Raw genomic sequence first — 14,152 nt, forward strand, 5'->3', positions numbered from 1 at the left:
CAGTCCCTACCCTCTATGAAGACTCTGGGACCAGATGGTCTGGATGCATTTTTTTTTACAAATCCTTAAGCAAACATATACCTGATTTCTTGCGAAGGGCTTATGAAGCCATGTCTGAGAAAGGTCAGATGCCAGATGCAATGAAGGAGGCTACTATCGTAGTTTTACCTAAATCGGGGTGGAATGCTCAATTGCCGTCGTCCTAGCGCCCTATCTCATTTCTAAATTTAGACATAAAAATTTAAGCTAAGATTTTGGCTAATCGTTTGAAATATTGGATGCCTAAATTGATATCTCCTGACCAAGTAGGATTTGTTCATGGTCAGCATTCCACAGTAAATATTCATAAGGTTCAAGCTGCCTTGGAAGGATGTCAACGTTATTCTATACCAGAGCCTCTGTTAGTGAGTTGTGATGCGGAAAAGGATTTGATAGGATGGCCCGGCCTTTTTTATTTAGGATCCTACAAAAATTTAGTTTTGAGGGGTGTATTTATAGTATATCCCTCTACTGTACATGAAACCCTCAGCCTGGATCCTGGTCAATGGACAGTTATCTGAAGCCTTTTCCTTACAGAGGAGGACTAGGCAGGGGTGTCCCCTATCTCCACTATTGTTTATTTTGACGGTGGACCCTCTTACTCTTAAAATGCAACAGGTGAAGGAAGTTAATGGGATATCCCTGGGTTCGATTCAACTCAAAACCCTGCTGTTTGCGGATGATATTCTTTTATTATTGTCCAATGCCAGGACTGTGTTGCCTCTAACACTTCGGATTTTCATCTGGTTTCATCTGGGTTGAAGTTGAAGTTGGACAAAACTGAAGCTTTAGATGTTTTAAGGGTTCTAGAGTGCAGTTGGGTCAATTTCCTGGTTAAGTGGAATTAAATACTTGGGGATTTGGATTCACAAGATGCCGGCTATGAGGTACTCTCTCAATATTCCACTGACAATAGAAAAACTGTGCCAAAAATTGGTGAGTTGGCAGGCGCTTCTTCTCTCATTGCAGGAATGAATAGCTGTGGTGAAATGATCATTGCCCCCAAATTATTATATCTTTTACTTATGCTTCCCTGTTATCTACTTGTGCAGGACCATCACACTTTACGGAAAATGCTACAGCTGTTCCTTTGGCGCGGAAAGAAGGCACGCTTGTCCTTGGCTACTTTAGCAGCCCCAAAGGCAAAAGGAGGTCTTTTCTGGATTTTAAGAATAATAACTGGGCAGCACCCCTTTGTTTTTTAGGCAATTAGCTTAATGCTACCTTTGAATATACTGATTACCACCTGATTTCAGCCCTGTGTGCTCCCCTACACCCGGTAGTTGTCTTACCCACCAAACCAGAGGTATTGAAGGGGTTTCCCATTCTCTATGAATTGGTGAGAGTAGCTAGGCGGACTTGGACCATGCTCCACAGATCTTTGTCTTTGCCACCTCGTGTGTCGTTACAATTACCCCTTTGTCCTAACCCGCAGTTTCCTTTCTTAGCACTTTCTAAGATACATAGCTGGCCTATGACCCTAGATATCCATGGAACTTCTCATCTGTCATCAGTGGAGACCCAACCTGCTGGCCCTGGCACTCAAAAGCTCAACCTGAGGGGATTGAAGGCTGGTATAAGTGAAGGTCCTGTTGGGTCACTGCCTGTCCTGGGTCTGCCTGTGATGGTGGGAACCTGCAGGTAGAGCCAATCTCATCTCAGTCCAAGGGTCTACAGACAATACCCAGTATGTGATTGTATGTCTACCCCCCCTATGAGAATAATGTTTGAACAACCTCAACTTTTGGTTATGAATTTGACCATGTGGTAGTATGACAGACTTTGGGAATACTCCTTGCTTTCTTGGCTACTGCTGCACACTGAACTGAAGATTTCAATGTATTACCAACAATGACTCCTAGATCCTTTTTCTGAATGGTGACTCCTAATGTTGAATCTTGCACTGTGTAGCTATAATTTAGGTTACTCTTCCCTAAGTGCATCATTTTGTACTAGTCCACATTCAATTTCATTTTCCATGTGCATACCCAGTCTTCCAGTTTTGCAAGGTCCTCTTGCAATTTCTCAGAAACCTGTTTTTTAAAACTAGATTCAAAAACTGATCATGCTGTATTTCAGCTGGTAAGAACTTCAACACTGCTGGATAAAAGATTTTGAAAACTTTATTCTTTATCAACAATCTGAATTCTTTTAAGCTTCTACCTTTGAACTGAATCAGAGGTGACTCAAAATTGTGGGAGCAAATTAGAAAGTTTATATTAAAATTTTTACTTTTCAAATCTTTCCATCCTCAAACAATACCATTATGCAAATTTTTCAAATAAATTCCAGCACACCGGGAATGAGAGAACTTGTAACAAGATTACTATGTTTTAACAACTAAGAAATATATACTGTATATACTTGTGTACAGTATAAAATATTTAACCCCCATAACTGGTCCTTAAAATCGCGGTCGTCTTATCCATGTGTCAGTCCACATAATGCCGGTACCATAATTCAAGAAGCATGAGTGAATTGTTCGCATGCTCCTCCTCCCGATCCCTTATCTCACCCGTCGCTATGAGGACAACAACAGCACTTGCAGTTGCACAGGCACATCCTCCACCCTCTCAAGCCGGGGTCTGATTGGTGCACTTAGAACCACATGATTCAAAGCACGCCACTGGGTCCCTGCAGGAGAGAATGGAGAACATGTCTGAGCGATTGCAAGTTCGTTGTCCTCATAGCAGCAGCGAGCATTCAAGTTAAGGGATCCGGAGTTGTGAGGGAGAAGCTGTCCTACCGCTACACTAGGAGACCACAGGGGAGAAGGAAGGACGTTCCTGAGCAAATGCAAGTGCTGTCGTTGTCCAGATAGCAGCCGGTGAGTTAAGGAATCGGGAGGGGGGAAGGATTCAGACAGCAGGGACATTTTCTTAAATTGTTAAATGATAATGTTTCTTATGAGACACTTTATTCTGCTTTTAAAAAATAAGAAAATCACTTTTATTTAAGTTATCAGTTTGTTTCTTAGTATGATTTCACCATTTCATAAGCCCCCTAGGTTTTACCCTCAACTTATCCATGGGTGACAGATTTTGAGGCCCAAAAAATACCCTGGACTTATACATGAGATCGACTTATATACAAGTATATATGGTAGATAGATGTGAGTGTATAATTATTTATTTTATTTATTTTTATTTATTTAAACAGTTTTATATACCGTTGTGTAGACAAAAAGTCCATCTCTACGGTTCACATTTTTGAGCATCAATTAACACAGAAAAAGAAAATACAGTTTCTCATGATTATAACTCCCTAAAAGCAATAATTATTAGCAATAAAACTTATAAAATTCTAAAATTATTCATTTTGATTCTTATTTCAAGGATACAGCATGATCAATTTCTGAATCTAGTTTCAAAAATAGGTTTTTAAAACCAGATTTAGAAATTGATTATGCTGTATTTCAGCTGGTGCGAACTAATCAAAGTTTTCTCATGATCTAGAATTTTATACATTTTTCTGACTGAACCATCTTTGTCTGTTTTGCCTGAAAGGGGTGCTATATTAAAAATTCCAAAATACTGTTCTAGATTTATACTACCTAATTGAAATAGCTTTGGATAACTTCTACTTATCATTTCTATAGTGCAACTAGATGTATACACTCTTCGCGGAGCCAATTTAATGACTTAAGAAGATAATGACATAATGGAGAAATGACATAATGACATAATGGAGAAAGATGAATTTTGAATCAATGGTAGTAGAGACATAGTTCAGTGGGAAACCATATATATTTAACATAGTAATTCAAATATATATATATATATATTTTTTAAAGCATAAGAATAAACAACACTTTACAGGTGAATTTTCAAAGATGTTATGCGCGTAAATGTAACATACTATTGTAGCAATTTTCAAAATCCATTTACTTGAGTAAAGTGCATTACTTGAGTAAAACCCAGTTTTATGCATGTAAGGAGAAATTATTATTTACCTGATAATTTCCTTTACTTCAAGGATAGGTGGATCCAGAACCAATGGGTTATGCACCTCTACCAGCAGATGGAGATGGAGAAAAGCTGACATCACAGAATATACAGTGACATCAGCCTACCAGTATTCTCTACAAAAGCCAACTATGGATAGACTAAGAAAAACCTGATTAATAACAGACAACCATTCTAGTACTCAGTCAACAGGAAACACTGAACTCAGACAAAGAATGTATTAACACTAGTCTAGGGACTGGATTAACACTTACCAGTAACTTGTGGAACACGTAGCCATGCAGGAGGACGATAGCACAATCATTCAGCAACCAAGGGCGGGAAGCTGGATTCATCTGTCTATCCTAAAGAATAGGAAATTATCAGTAAAGTAGTAATTTCTCATTTCTTAGGATCTAGACAGAAGAATCCAGAACCAGTGGTATGTACCCAAGCTACTTTCAAATAGATGGAAGGCTGCCCGCAGTCCAGTGAAAACTGCATGTGCAAAGGCTGCATCCTCACAGGCCTGCACATCCAGATGATAATACCTGGAAAAGGTGTGTAAGTAGGACCATGGTGCTGCTTGGCAAATGTTGATGGGAGACCACAGTCTAACCTCTGCCCATGACACTGCCTGAGCCCTAACCTGACTAGGCAATGGCTGTTGAGCATCCACGTATGTGGCCGTGACTACCTCCTTAATCCAGCGAGCTATTGTAGCCCATGAAGCTGGCTTGCCTTGTTTACCTGCCATGGAGAACAAACAGGTGATCTGTCTGCCTGAGAGGTCTAGAAACCTCCAGATACCTCACAAATATGTTTCTTAACATCCAAGGGCTGCAACGTGCGATATTCCTCCTCATCTCTTTCCTTATCCAGAGAAGGCAGGGAAATGGACTGATTCACATGACAATCTGAGACCACTTTTGGCAAAAAGGAAGCTCCTGGAGTCACTTGGAGGAATGGCTTCCAACAAGACAAAGCTTGCAGTTCGGATATTCTACGCACTGAACAAATCGCCACCAGAAACACCATTTTCAAGGTCAGTAACTTCAAGGAAAGGTTATGCATCGTATGAAATGTAGGGCCCACTAAGAAATCCAAAATCAGAATAAGACTCCACAAGAACATCGGTAACTGCAAGGGAGAACAAAGATATTTCACTCCTTTCAAAAAGCGGGTCACTTCAGGATGAGCCAACAAGGGTCCACCATTCACTTGACCCCTGAAACAGGCAAGAGCCACTATCTGCACCTTTAAAAAATTAAGGGCCAACCCTTTATTCAATCCATCTTGCAATAATTCCAAAATGAGTGGGATCTTAACAGAATGAGGAAGAACCCCTTGATCTTCACACCAAGCCTCAAACATTTGCGAAACCTGCACACAAGCTAAGGAAGTAGAGAACTTTCTCACTCGTAGCAAGGTGGCAATCACTGCAGTAGAATATCCACGCTTCAGCAAGTGAGCCGTCTCAAGAGCCATAATGTAAAGTGTTGGATCTTTGTAAAGAACTGGCCCCTGCCACAACAGATCCCTGTGCACCAGAAACCGGAAGGAGGAGACTACTAGGAGCCTTTGCAGATCCACATACCATGGTCTCTTGGGCCAATCTGGTGCCACCAGAAGCACCATCCCTCTGTGACTCTCGATCCTCTGAACCATTCTGCCCAACATGGGCCATGGAGGAAAGGCATTCAGCAGCTTGTCCTCCGGACATTTCTGCACAAGAGCATCGATAACCAATGACTTTGGATCTCTCCTGTGTCTGAGGAATCAAGGAACATTCGCATTGCAAGAAGTCACCAGCAGGTCCAGAAATGGAAGGCCCCAGTGATCCACTATTAGCTAAATTGCCTCATCTTACAATACCCATTCTCCTGGGCCCAGACTCTGCCTGCTGAGAAAGTCTGCTCTTGGATTGTTTTTTCCTGCAGTGTGCGAGGTTGAGATGCACTTCCGCCTATTCCATAAGTTGGTCTATTTCCTGTGACTCATGCTGGCTCTTGGTTCCTCCCTGCCAATTGATGTAGGCCACTGTCATTGCTTTGTCAGACATTATCTGGACCACTCGAACTTGCAACCTGTCGCTGAACTACAAGCATGCCAACCGAACCGCCCAGGCTTCTAACCGATTGATGTTCTAGAGCGACTCTTCTGCACTCCAGTGCCTTTGCATTGTCAGTTCCTGACAGTGAGCTCTCCAACCTTGGAGGCTTATGTCTGTCGTGTGTACTAGCCAGTCCAGTGATTTGAAGGAAACCCCCTTTCTTAGATGATCCACTTGTAACCACCACTGTAGTTGAGAGCAAACCTCCACCTGCAATTGGAGCTGAATCGAATAGTCCTGAAACTGCATTCCAATGAGACAACAAGTAGCGTTGAAGAGGATGCATATGGACCCTCACCACCATCAATCCTAGCATCTGTAGATAGGACCACACTGTATTTATCAACAGACACACCTGCGCCAACAACTTCTGAATATGACCCTCCAGCAGGAAAATCCTGCCCTGCTTTGTGTTGAACCGAGATAATATCTGAGATGGCTGAAGACTGCTTTTGGCCAGGATCACCACCCAACCGAGTTCCTGCAACAAGGAGATCACCTTGCACTTCACCAGGCAGTTCTCTTCCAGAGACTTGGCCCAAATCAGCCAGTCGTCCAAGTACGGGTGTACTAGGATTCTATATTTCTCAACTATGCCGCCACCACCACCATCATAACCTTGGAAAAAGTTCTGGGAGCAGTGGACAGACCAAAAGGTATTACGTGAAACTGATAATGATAACCCAAAACCAGGCATTGCAGAAAACATTGGTGCTCTAGTTGGATGGGAATATGCAGGTATGCCTCAGACAGATCCAAGGAGGTCAGAACCTTCCTTGGCTGCCAAAGGTTTCCATACAAAAATGAGTCACCTGCAAATGATGGTTGACCCCTTTGAGATCCAGGATGGGACGAAAGGAACCCTCCTTGGGCACAATGAAATAAATGGAATATTGGCCCGTATTTTCTTGAGATGTGAACACTGGAACCATATCCCTCAGACTGAGGAGCCTTGATAATGTACACTCCACTGCTTGCCTCTTCTGCAGAGAGTGGCAAGGAGATACCATGAACATGTCCTGAGGAACACTGCCAAACTCCAGCGCACATCCATCTCGTATCACCTCCAAGACCCACTGGTCTGACTTAATTTCAACCTACCTCTGATAAAAGAGAGAGAGATGATCTATCTCCTGTTCCTGGGGGTAGGTTGGCACACCTTCATTGGGAGGTTTGAGGGAGTTCCACTACCTGAGCCTGCACCCTGCCTGGGCTGTCTAGGATAAGAGGACTGAAACCTACTGAAAGGTTGAGTCCTCTGAAAGGTTGCTCCTCTGTAGGGTTGAAAACTCTTGGATCACCTAGCACAACCTCTCATGCTAAAGGAGCACAGAATCTGCTTCTTATCCTCTGGCAATTGAGGAACCAGAGACTCACCCCACTTATTGGCCATTTTCGACAACTCACTTCCAAACAAGAGCGAACCTTCAAAGGGCTGACCAATTAAAAGGTGGCTGCTGGCTCCATAACTGCCATGGAATTCACTCCAGATTCATCGACTTCCTGTGCAGGTCAGTGCCACTGCTTCAAATGCTTGCTTAAGGATGTCCTGAATCCTATCATGTGCATCCTTCAAGGCTGCTCCTCCCTCCACGGGGATAGTCATCTGCTTAGAGACAGCATGCACAAGCGTGTCCACTTTCAGAAAATTCAACCGTTCTCTCACCACTGGATCCAGGGGGTACAGGCTTTCCAAGACTCGACCCCATTTGGAATCAGCCCCAGGTACTCCCAGCATCTTTAATGTCTGGGAAATCAAAGCCTGTAACTCATCTCTATGAAAAAACCACAACATAGTCCTACACGATTTCAGTCCTGAAGGAATTTTCCCATCTTCCAGAGAGTAAGGATCGGCTTCAGCATCCATTCTATCTGGATCCCTATCTGGAAGACCGGCTGCCAAGACAGGTATACTTTGGCACTTAACCGCAGCATCAGGTGTGCGGGAGGTCAGCACCTGTGACTTTGACCTGGCAAGATTGGTCGGGGCCGAGGACTGTGCCTTAAGAAAGGATTACAATCCTTGAAAAAATTCTACTGAAGAAAAGGTAGAAGGATCCATGCCAAAACCAGGAGGCACCTGCCATGTGGCCGCTGAGCTATTTTCCCCTGCTGATGAACCAGTTAAGGGAGTCCCAAGGTCAGGCGCCCCTTTCAACATGCCTTTACCCAGGCCTTCAACAGACTAGGAAGAACGGGGATTAGTAAAATCAGATGAATTCTCCCTGAGCCTCTAAGCAGTGCTGGCATGCCAGGCTGAGATATCCGAATATGACATGCAGCACAGAGGGAAAGGCCCTTAGGCTTCTTAGCTATAGATGCTATCAGTCTGTCAGTACACTTAATAGGCTACTGAAAGGACGTGGACGTTGTTGCTGTCACAGAGATGTGGTTCACGGATTTACATGATTGGGATACGGCCATACCGGGATATAACTTATTAAGGAAGGACAGAGAGGACAGAAAAGGGGGAGGAGTGGCTCTTTATGTCAAAAACAATATGCATGCATCCGAGCTGCAAGGAGGATTTGGCAAAGAAGAGGCCATCCTAAAAAAGGATAATGGGGCATCCGTTTTTAATGGAGTGGTTTACAGACCTCCAAATCAAATAGAAGTACTAGACAGAGATCTGGTTGAAGACATCCAAAAGATGGGGAAGAAGGGAGAAGTGGTGATTGTTGGAGATTTTAATCTGCTGGATATAGACTGGAGAATCCCTTCTGCAGAATCTAACAGCAGTAGAGAGATAGTGGATGCCCTGCAAGCGACTCTGTTCAAACAAATGGTAATGGAGCCTACGAGGGAGGGAGCTATACTTGATTTAGTGCTCTCTAATGGAGATAATGTCTCTAATGTCCGGGTGGGCGCCCACCTCAGCACCAGCGATCATAAAACGGTATGGTTTCATATCACTAATAGGATATGGAGAAGTCGCACAAAGACCTGGGTTTTGGGTTTCAAAAACACGGACTTTGTTGAAATGGGAAAGTACCTGGAGGAAGAACTAGAAGGCTGGGAGAAAACGAGAGATGTGGAACAACAGTGGGTCAAACTAAAAGGAGCAATTACCGAAGTAACTAATATATATATATGCTAGAAAAATAAAGAAAAGAATGAAACCTATCTGGTTTACAAAGGAGGTGGCTGATAAAAAAAAAGATAAAAGAACAGCGTTTAAGAAATATAAAGGATCCCAAAGGGAGGATCACAAGGAAGAATATCTGGTGGAACTGAGGGAGATGAAGAAAGTAATCAAGAAAGCGAAAAGTCAAGCTGAAGAAAGGATTGCCAAAGAGGTAAAGCGAGGTGACAAAACATTTTTCAGATACATCAGTGAAAGGAGAAAAGTCCAAAGTGGTATACTGAAATTGAAAGGTGAAAAGGATCAATGGGTGGAGACAGATGAAGAAATGGCAGAAATATTAAACAAATACTTCAGTTCGGTGTTCACTAAAGAAGACCCTGGAGAAGGACCGTCACTAGATATCAAGAAACTGGAGGGGAGTGGAATGAATGAAACTCCGTTTACAGAAGAGAATGTATAGGAAGAGCTAGGAAAACTGAAAGTGGACAAAGCCATGGGGCCTGATGAGGTTCATCCCAGGATACTGAGGGAGCTCAGGGATGTACTGGCGGCTCCGCTGCGTGACCTGTTCAATAGATCCCTGGAAACGGGAGTGGTGCCGAGTGATTGGAGAAGAGCAACGGTGGTCCTGCTTCACAAGAGTGGGAGCAAAGAGGAGGCTGGAAACTACAGGCCGGTTAGCCTGACCTCGGTGGTGGGAAAAGTATTGGAGTCGCTGCTGAAGGAAATAATAGTGAACTATCTACAAGCAGCAGAATTGATGGGCCAGAGGCAGCATGGTTTCACCGAGGAAAGGTCCTGTCAGACGAATCTGATCGACTTTTTTGATTGGGTGACTAAGGAATTGGATTGCAGAAGAGCGCTTGATGTCATCTACTTGGATTTTAGCAAAGCTTTTGATACGGTCCCGCACAGGAGGCTTGTGAATAAAATGAGAAGCTTGGGAGTGAGTGCCAAGGTGGTGGCCTGGATAGCAAACTGGTTGAAGGACAGAAGACAATGTGTGATGGCAAATGGAACTTACTCTAAGGAGAGAGTGGTGATGAGCGGAGTGCTGCAAGGGTCAGTGTCGGGACCGGTCCTGTTCAATATCTTTGTGAGCAACATCGCGGACAGGATAGAAGGTAAGGTTTGTCTATTTGCGGATGATACTAAGATCTGCAATAGAGTGGACACACCGGAAGGAGTGGAGAGAATGATACGGGATTTAAGGAAGCTAGAAGACTGGTCGAAGATATGGTAGCTGAGATTCAATGCCAAGAAGTGCAGAGTCATGCATATGGGGTGTGGAAATCCGAAAGAAATGTATTCAATGGGGGGCGGGGGGGGGGGGGGTGAAGGGCTGATGGGCATGGAGCAGGAGAGAGACCTTGGGGTGATAGTGTCTAACAATCTGAAGTAAGCGAAACAATGTGACAAGGCAATGGCTAAAGCCAGAAGAATGCTGGGCTGCATAGAGAGAGGAATATCGAGTAAGTAACGGGAAGTGATTATCCCCTTGTACAGGCCCTTGGTGAGGCCTCACCTGGCGTACTGTGCTCAGGTCTGGAGACCGTATCTCTAAAGAGACAGAGACAGGATGGAGGCGGTCCAGAGAAGGGCGACCAAAAAGGTCGGTGGTCTTCATCGAATAACTTATGAGGAGAGATTGAAGAATCTAAATATGTATACCCTGGAGGAAAGGAGGAGCAGGGGTGATATGATCCAGACGTTCAAATACTTGAAAGGTTTTAATGATCCAAATTCAACGACAAACCTTTTCTGTTGGAAAAAAATCAGCAGAACCAGGGGTCACGATTTAAAACTCCAGGGAGGAAGACTCAGAACCAATGTCAGAAAGTATTTCTTCATGGAGAGAGTGGTGGATGCCTGGAACGCCCTTCTGGAGGAAGTGGTGAAGACCAAAACTGTGAAGGATTTCAAAGGGGCGTGGGATAAACACTGTGGATCCATAAAGCCTAGAAGATCATAAAGCCTGGAGGATGGGAATGAAGAAAAGAGGCATGGGGGTGGCTTGTGGGAATGATGGCTACAACCTGGTGATTAATACCCTTTTTCAATAAACGTTCACAAGGTTAATGCAACTCCAACATTGCTCTATGCTTAAGAACATAAGAAATTGCCATGCTGGGTCAGACCAAGGGTCCATCAAGCCCAGCATCCTGTTTCCAACAGAGGCCACACCAAGCCACAAGGACCTGGCAATTACCCAAACACTAAGAAGATCCCAAGATCCCATACTACTGATGCAATTAATAGCTGTGGCTATTCCTTAAGTAAACTTCATTAATAGCAGTTAATGGACTTCTCCTCCAAGAACTTATCCAAAACCTTTTTAAACCCAGCTACACTAACTGCACTAACCACATCCTCTGGCAACATATTCCAGAGCTTTATTGTGCGTTGAGTGAAAAAGAATTTTCTCCGATTAGTCTTGAATGTGCTACTTGCTAATTTCATGGAATGCCCTCTAGTCCTTCTATTATTCGAAAGTGTAAATAACTGATTCACATCTACTCATTCAAGACTTCTCATGATCTTAAAGACCTCTATCATATCCCCCTTAGCCATCTCTTCTCCAAGCTGAACAGCCCTAACCTATTCAGTCTTTCCTCACAGGGGAGCTGTTCCATTCCCTTTATCATTTTGGTTGCCCTTCTCTGTACCTTCTCCATCGCAACTATATCTTTTTTGAGATGTGGCGACCAGAATTGTACACAGAATTCAAGGTGCGGTCTCACCATGGAGCGATAGAGAGGCACTATGACATTTTCCGTTTTATTAACCATTCCCTTCCTAATAATTCCTAACATTCTGTTTGCTTTCTTGACTGCTGTAACACATTGAGCTGACGATTTTAAAGTATTATCCACTATGATGCCTAGACCTTTTTCCTGGGTGGTAGCTCCTAATATGGAACCTAACATCGTGTAACTACAGCAAGGGTTATTTTTCCCTATATGCAACACCTTGCACTTGTCCACATTAAATTTCATCTGCCATTTGGATGCCCAATCTTCCAGTCTTGCAAGGTATTCCTGTAATGTATCACAATCCGCTTGTGATTTAACTACTCTGAATAATTTTGTATCATCCGCAAATTTGATAACCTCACTCGTCGTATTCCTTTCCAGATCATTTATATATATATTGAAAAGCACTGGTCCAAGTACAGATCCCTGTGGCACTCCACTGTTTACCCTTTTCCACTGAGAAAATTGACTATTTAATCCTACTCTCTGTTTCTTGTCTTTTAACCAGTTTGTAATCCACGAAAGGACATCACCTCTTATCCCATGACTTTTTAGTTTTCTTAGAAGCCTCTGAAAATCCAAACGCCTTCTGAAAATCCAAATACACTACATCTACTGGTTCACCTTTATCCACATGTTTATTAACCCCTTCGAAAAATGAAGCAGATTTGTTAGGCAAGACTTCCCTGGGTAAATCCATGTTGACTGTGTTCCATTAAACCATGTCTTTCTATATGCTCTACGATTTTGATCTTAGAATAGTTTGCACCATTTTTCCCGGCACTGAAGTCAGGCTCACTGGTGTATAGTTACCTGGATTGCCCCTGGAGCCTTTTTTAAATATTGGGGTTACATTGGCCACCCTCCAGTCTTCAGGTACAATGGATGATTTTAATGATAGGTTACAAATTTTAACTAATAGATCAGAAATTTCATACCATCCGGTCCAGGTGATTTGCTGCTCTTTAGTTTGTCAATCTGGCCTACTACATCTTCCAGGTTCACAGTGATTTCGTTCAGTTCATCTGACTCATCACCCCTGAAAACCATCTCCGGAACTGGTATCTCTCCAACATCCTCATTAGTAAACACAGACACAAAGAATTCATTTAGTCTTTCTTGCTTCAACGGCAAGAGGAAATGTGGAAAAGAGGATTTGCATTCAGGCAACAACCAACAAGACTGCACAGTCTGGGTAAACAAATAAGCGTGGCAATAGCTTGCTTTTTGTGGCATTTACTACCCTAAACCAATTAAGCCTGATACTTCACTTCAATGCATATCCAGAGCAGCTCACTGTTTCAATGGCAGGGGGGAATGAAGAGATAGGATTTACATTCAGACAATAGCCAACACGGACTGAATTCTACAGTCTGGTTAAACAAATAAATGTGGGAGTAGCGTGCTGTTTGCAGTGGTTATGACCCCAAACCAATTAAACCAGATGCTTCACTTTGAATGCATATCCAGCGCATCTCAGTGTTTCAACGGCAGGGGGGAATGATGAAATAGGATTTACATTCAGACAACAACAACACAGACTGAATTTCACAGTCTGGTTAAACAAATAAATGTGGGAGTAGCTTGCTTGTTGAGGCGGTTACTACCCTAAACCAATCAAGCCTGATACTTTACCTTGAATGCATATCCAGCATGGTTCTCTGCTTCAGCGGCAGGAGGGGAATGAGGAAAAGAGGATTTACATCCAGACAACATCTAACAAGGCATTGATCTGAGCAGTATGAGTATACAAACATTGGGGTAACTTCTCGTCGAAGGTTATTACCCTCAAACATTAAGCCTTATTCTTCACTTGATGCAGCTCCAACACTGCTCTCTGCATCAATGGTGGGGGTGGAAGGAAATTAAAATCAAAAAGTTACCAATAAGGGCCCTGAACTCAGCGGTCAGGGTAACAGAAAGGTATGGGAGCTTGCTGGGCAGACTAGATGGGCCTGTTGGTCTTCTTCTGCCATCATTTCTATGAAAGGTATGTGTCCAGCTGAAGTTGCTTTGTAAAAAATAAATGCATCCAAAAATTTCAGCGTCGAAAATCTTGGCGTCCGAAATGTAGGCTTTCCAAATTTAAGAGCACAACCCCGTGGTGTTTGAGCACCTCAAAACTCAGTGCTCTAGCCCACATCATGTGTAGAGACAAGAGGATACCAAAAACAGACACTGCTAACAACTGGATGTCCGAGTAGGCATCTAAGTAAGC

The sequence above is a fragment of the Rhinatrema bivittatum genome, chromosome 7, assembly GCF_901001135.1.
Source record: "Rhinatrema bivittatum chromosome 7, aRhiBiv1.1, whole genome shotgun sequence".
Taxonomy (NCBI): Eukaryota; Metazoa; Chordata; class Amphibia; order Gymnophiona; family Rhinatrematidae; genus Rhinatrema; species Rhinatrema bivittatum.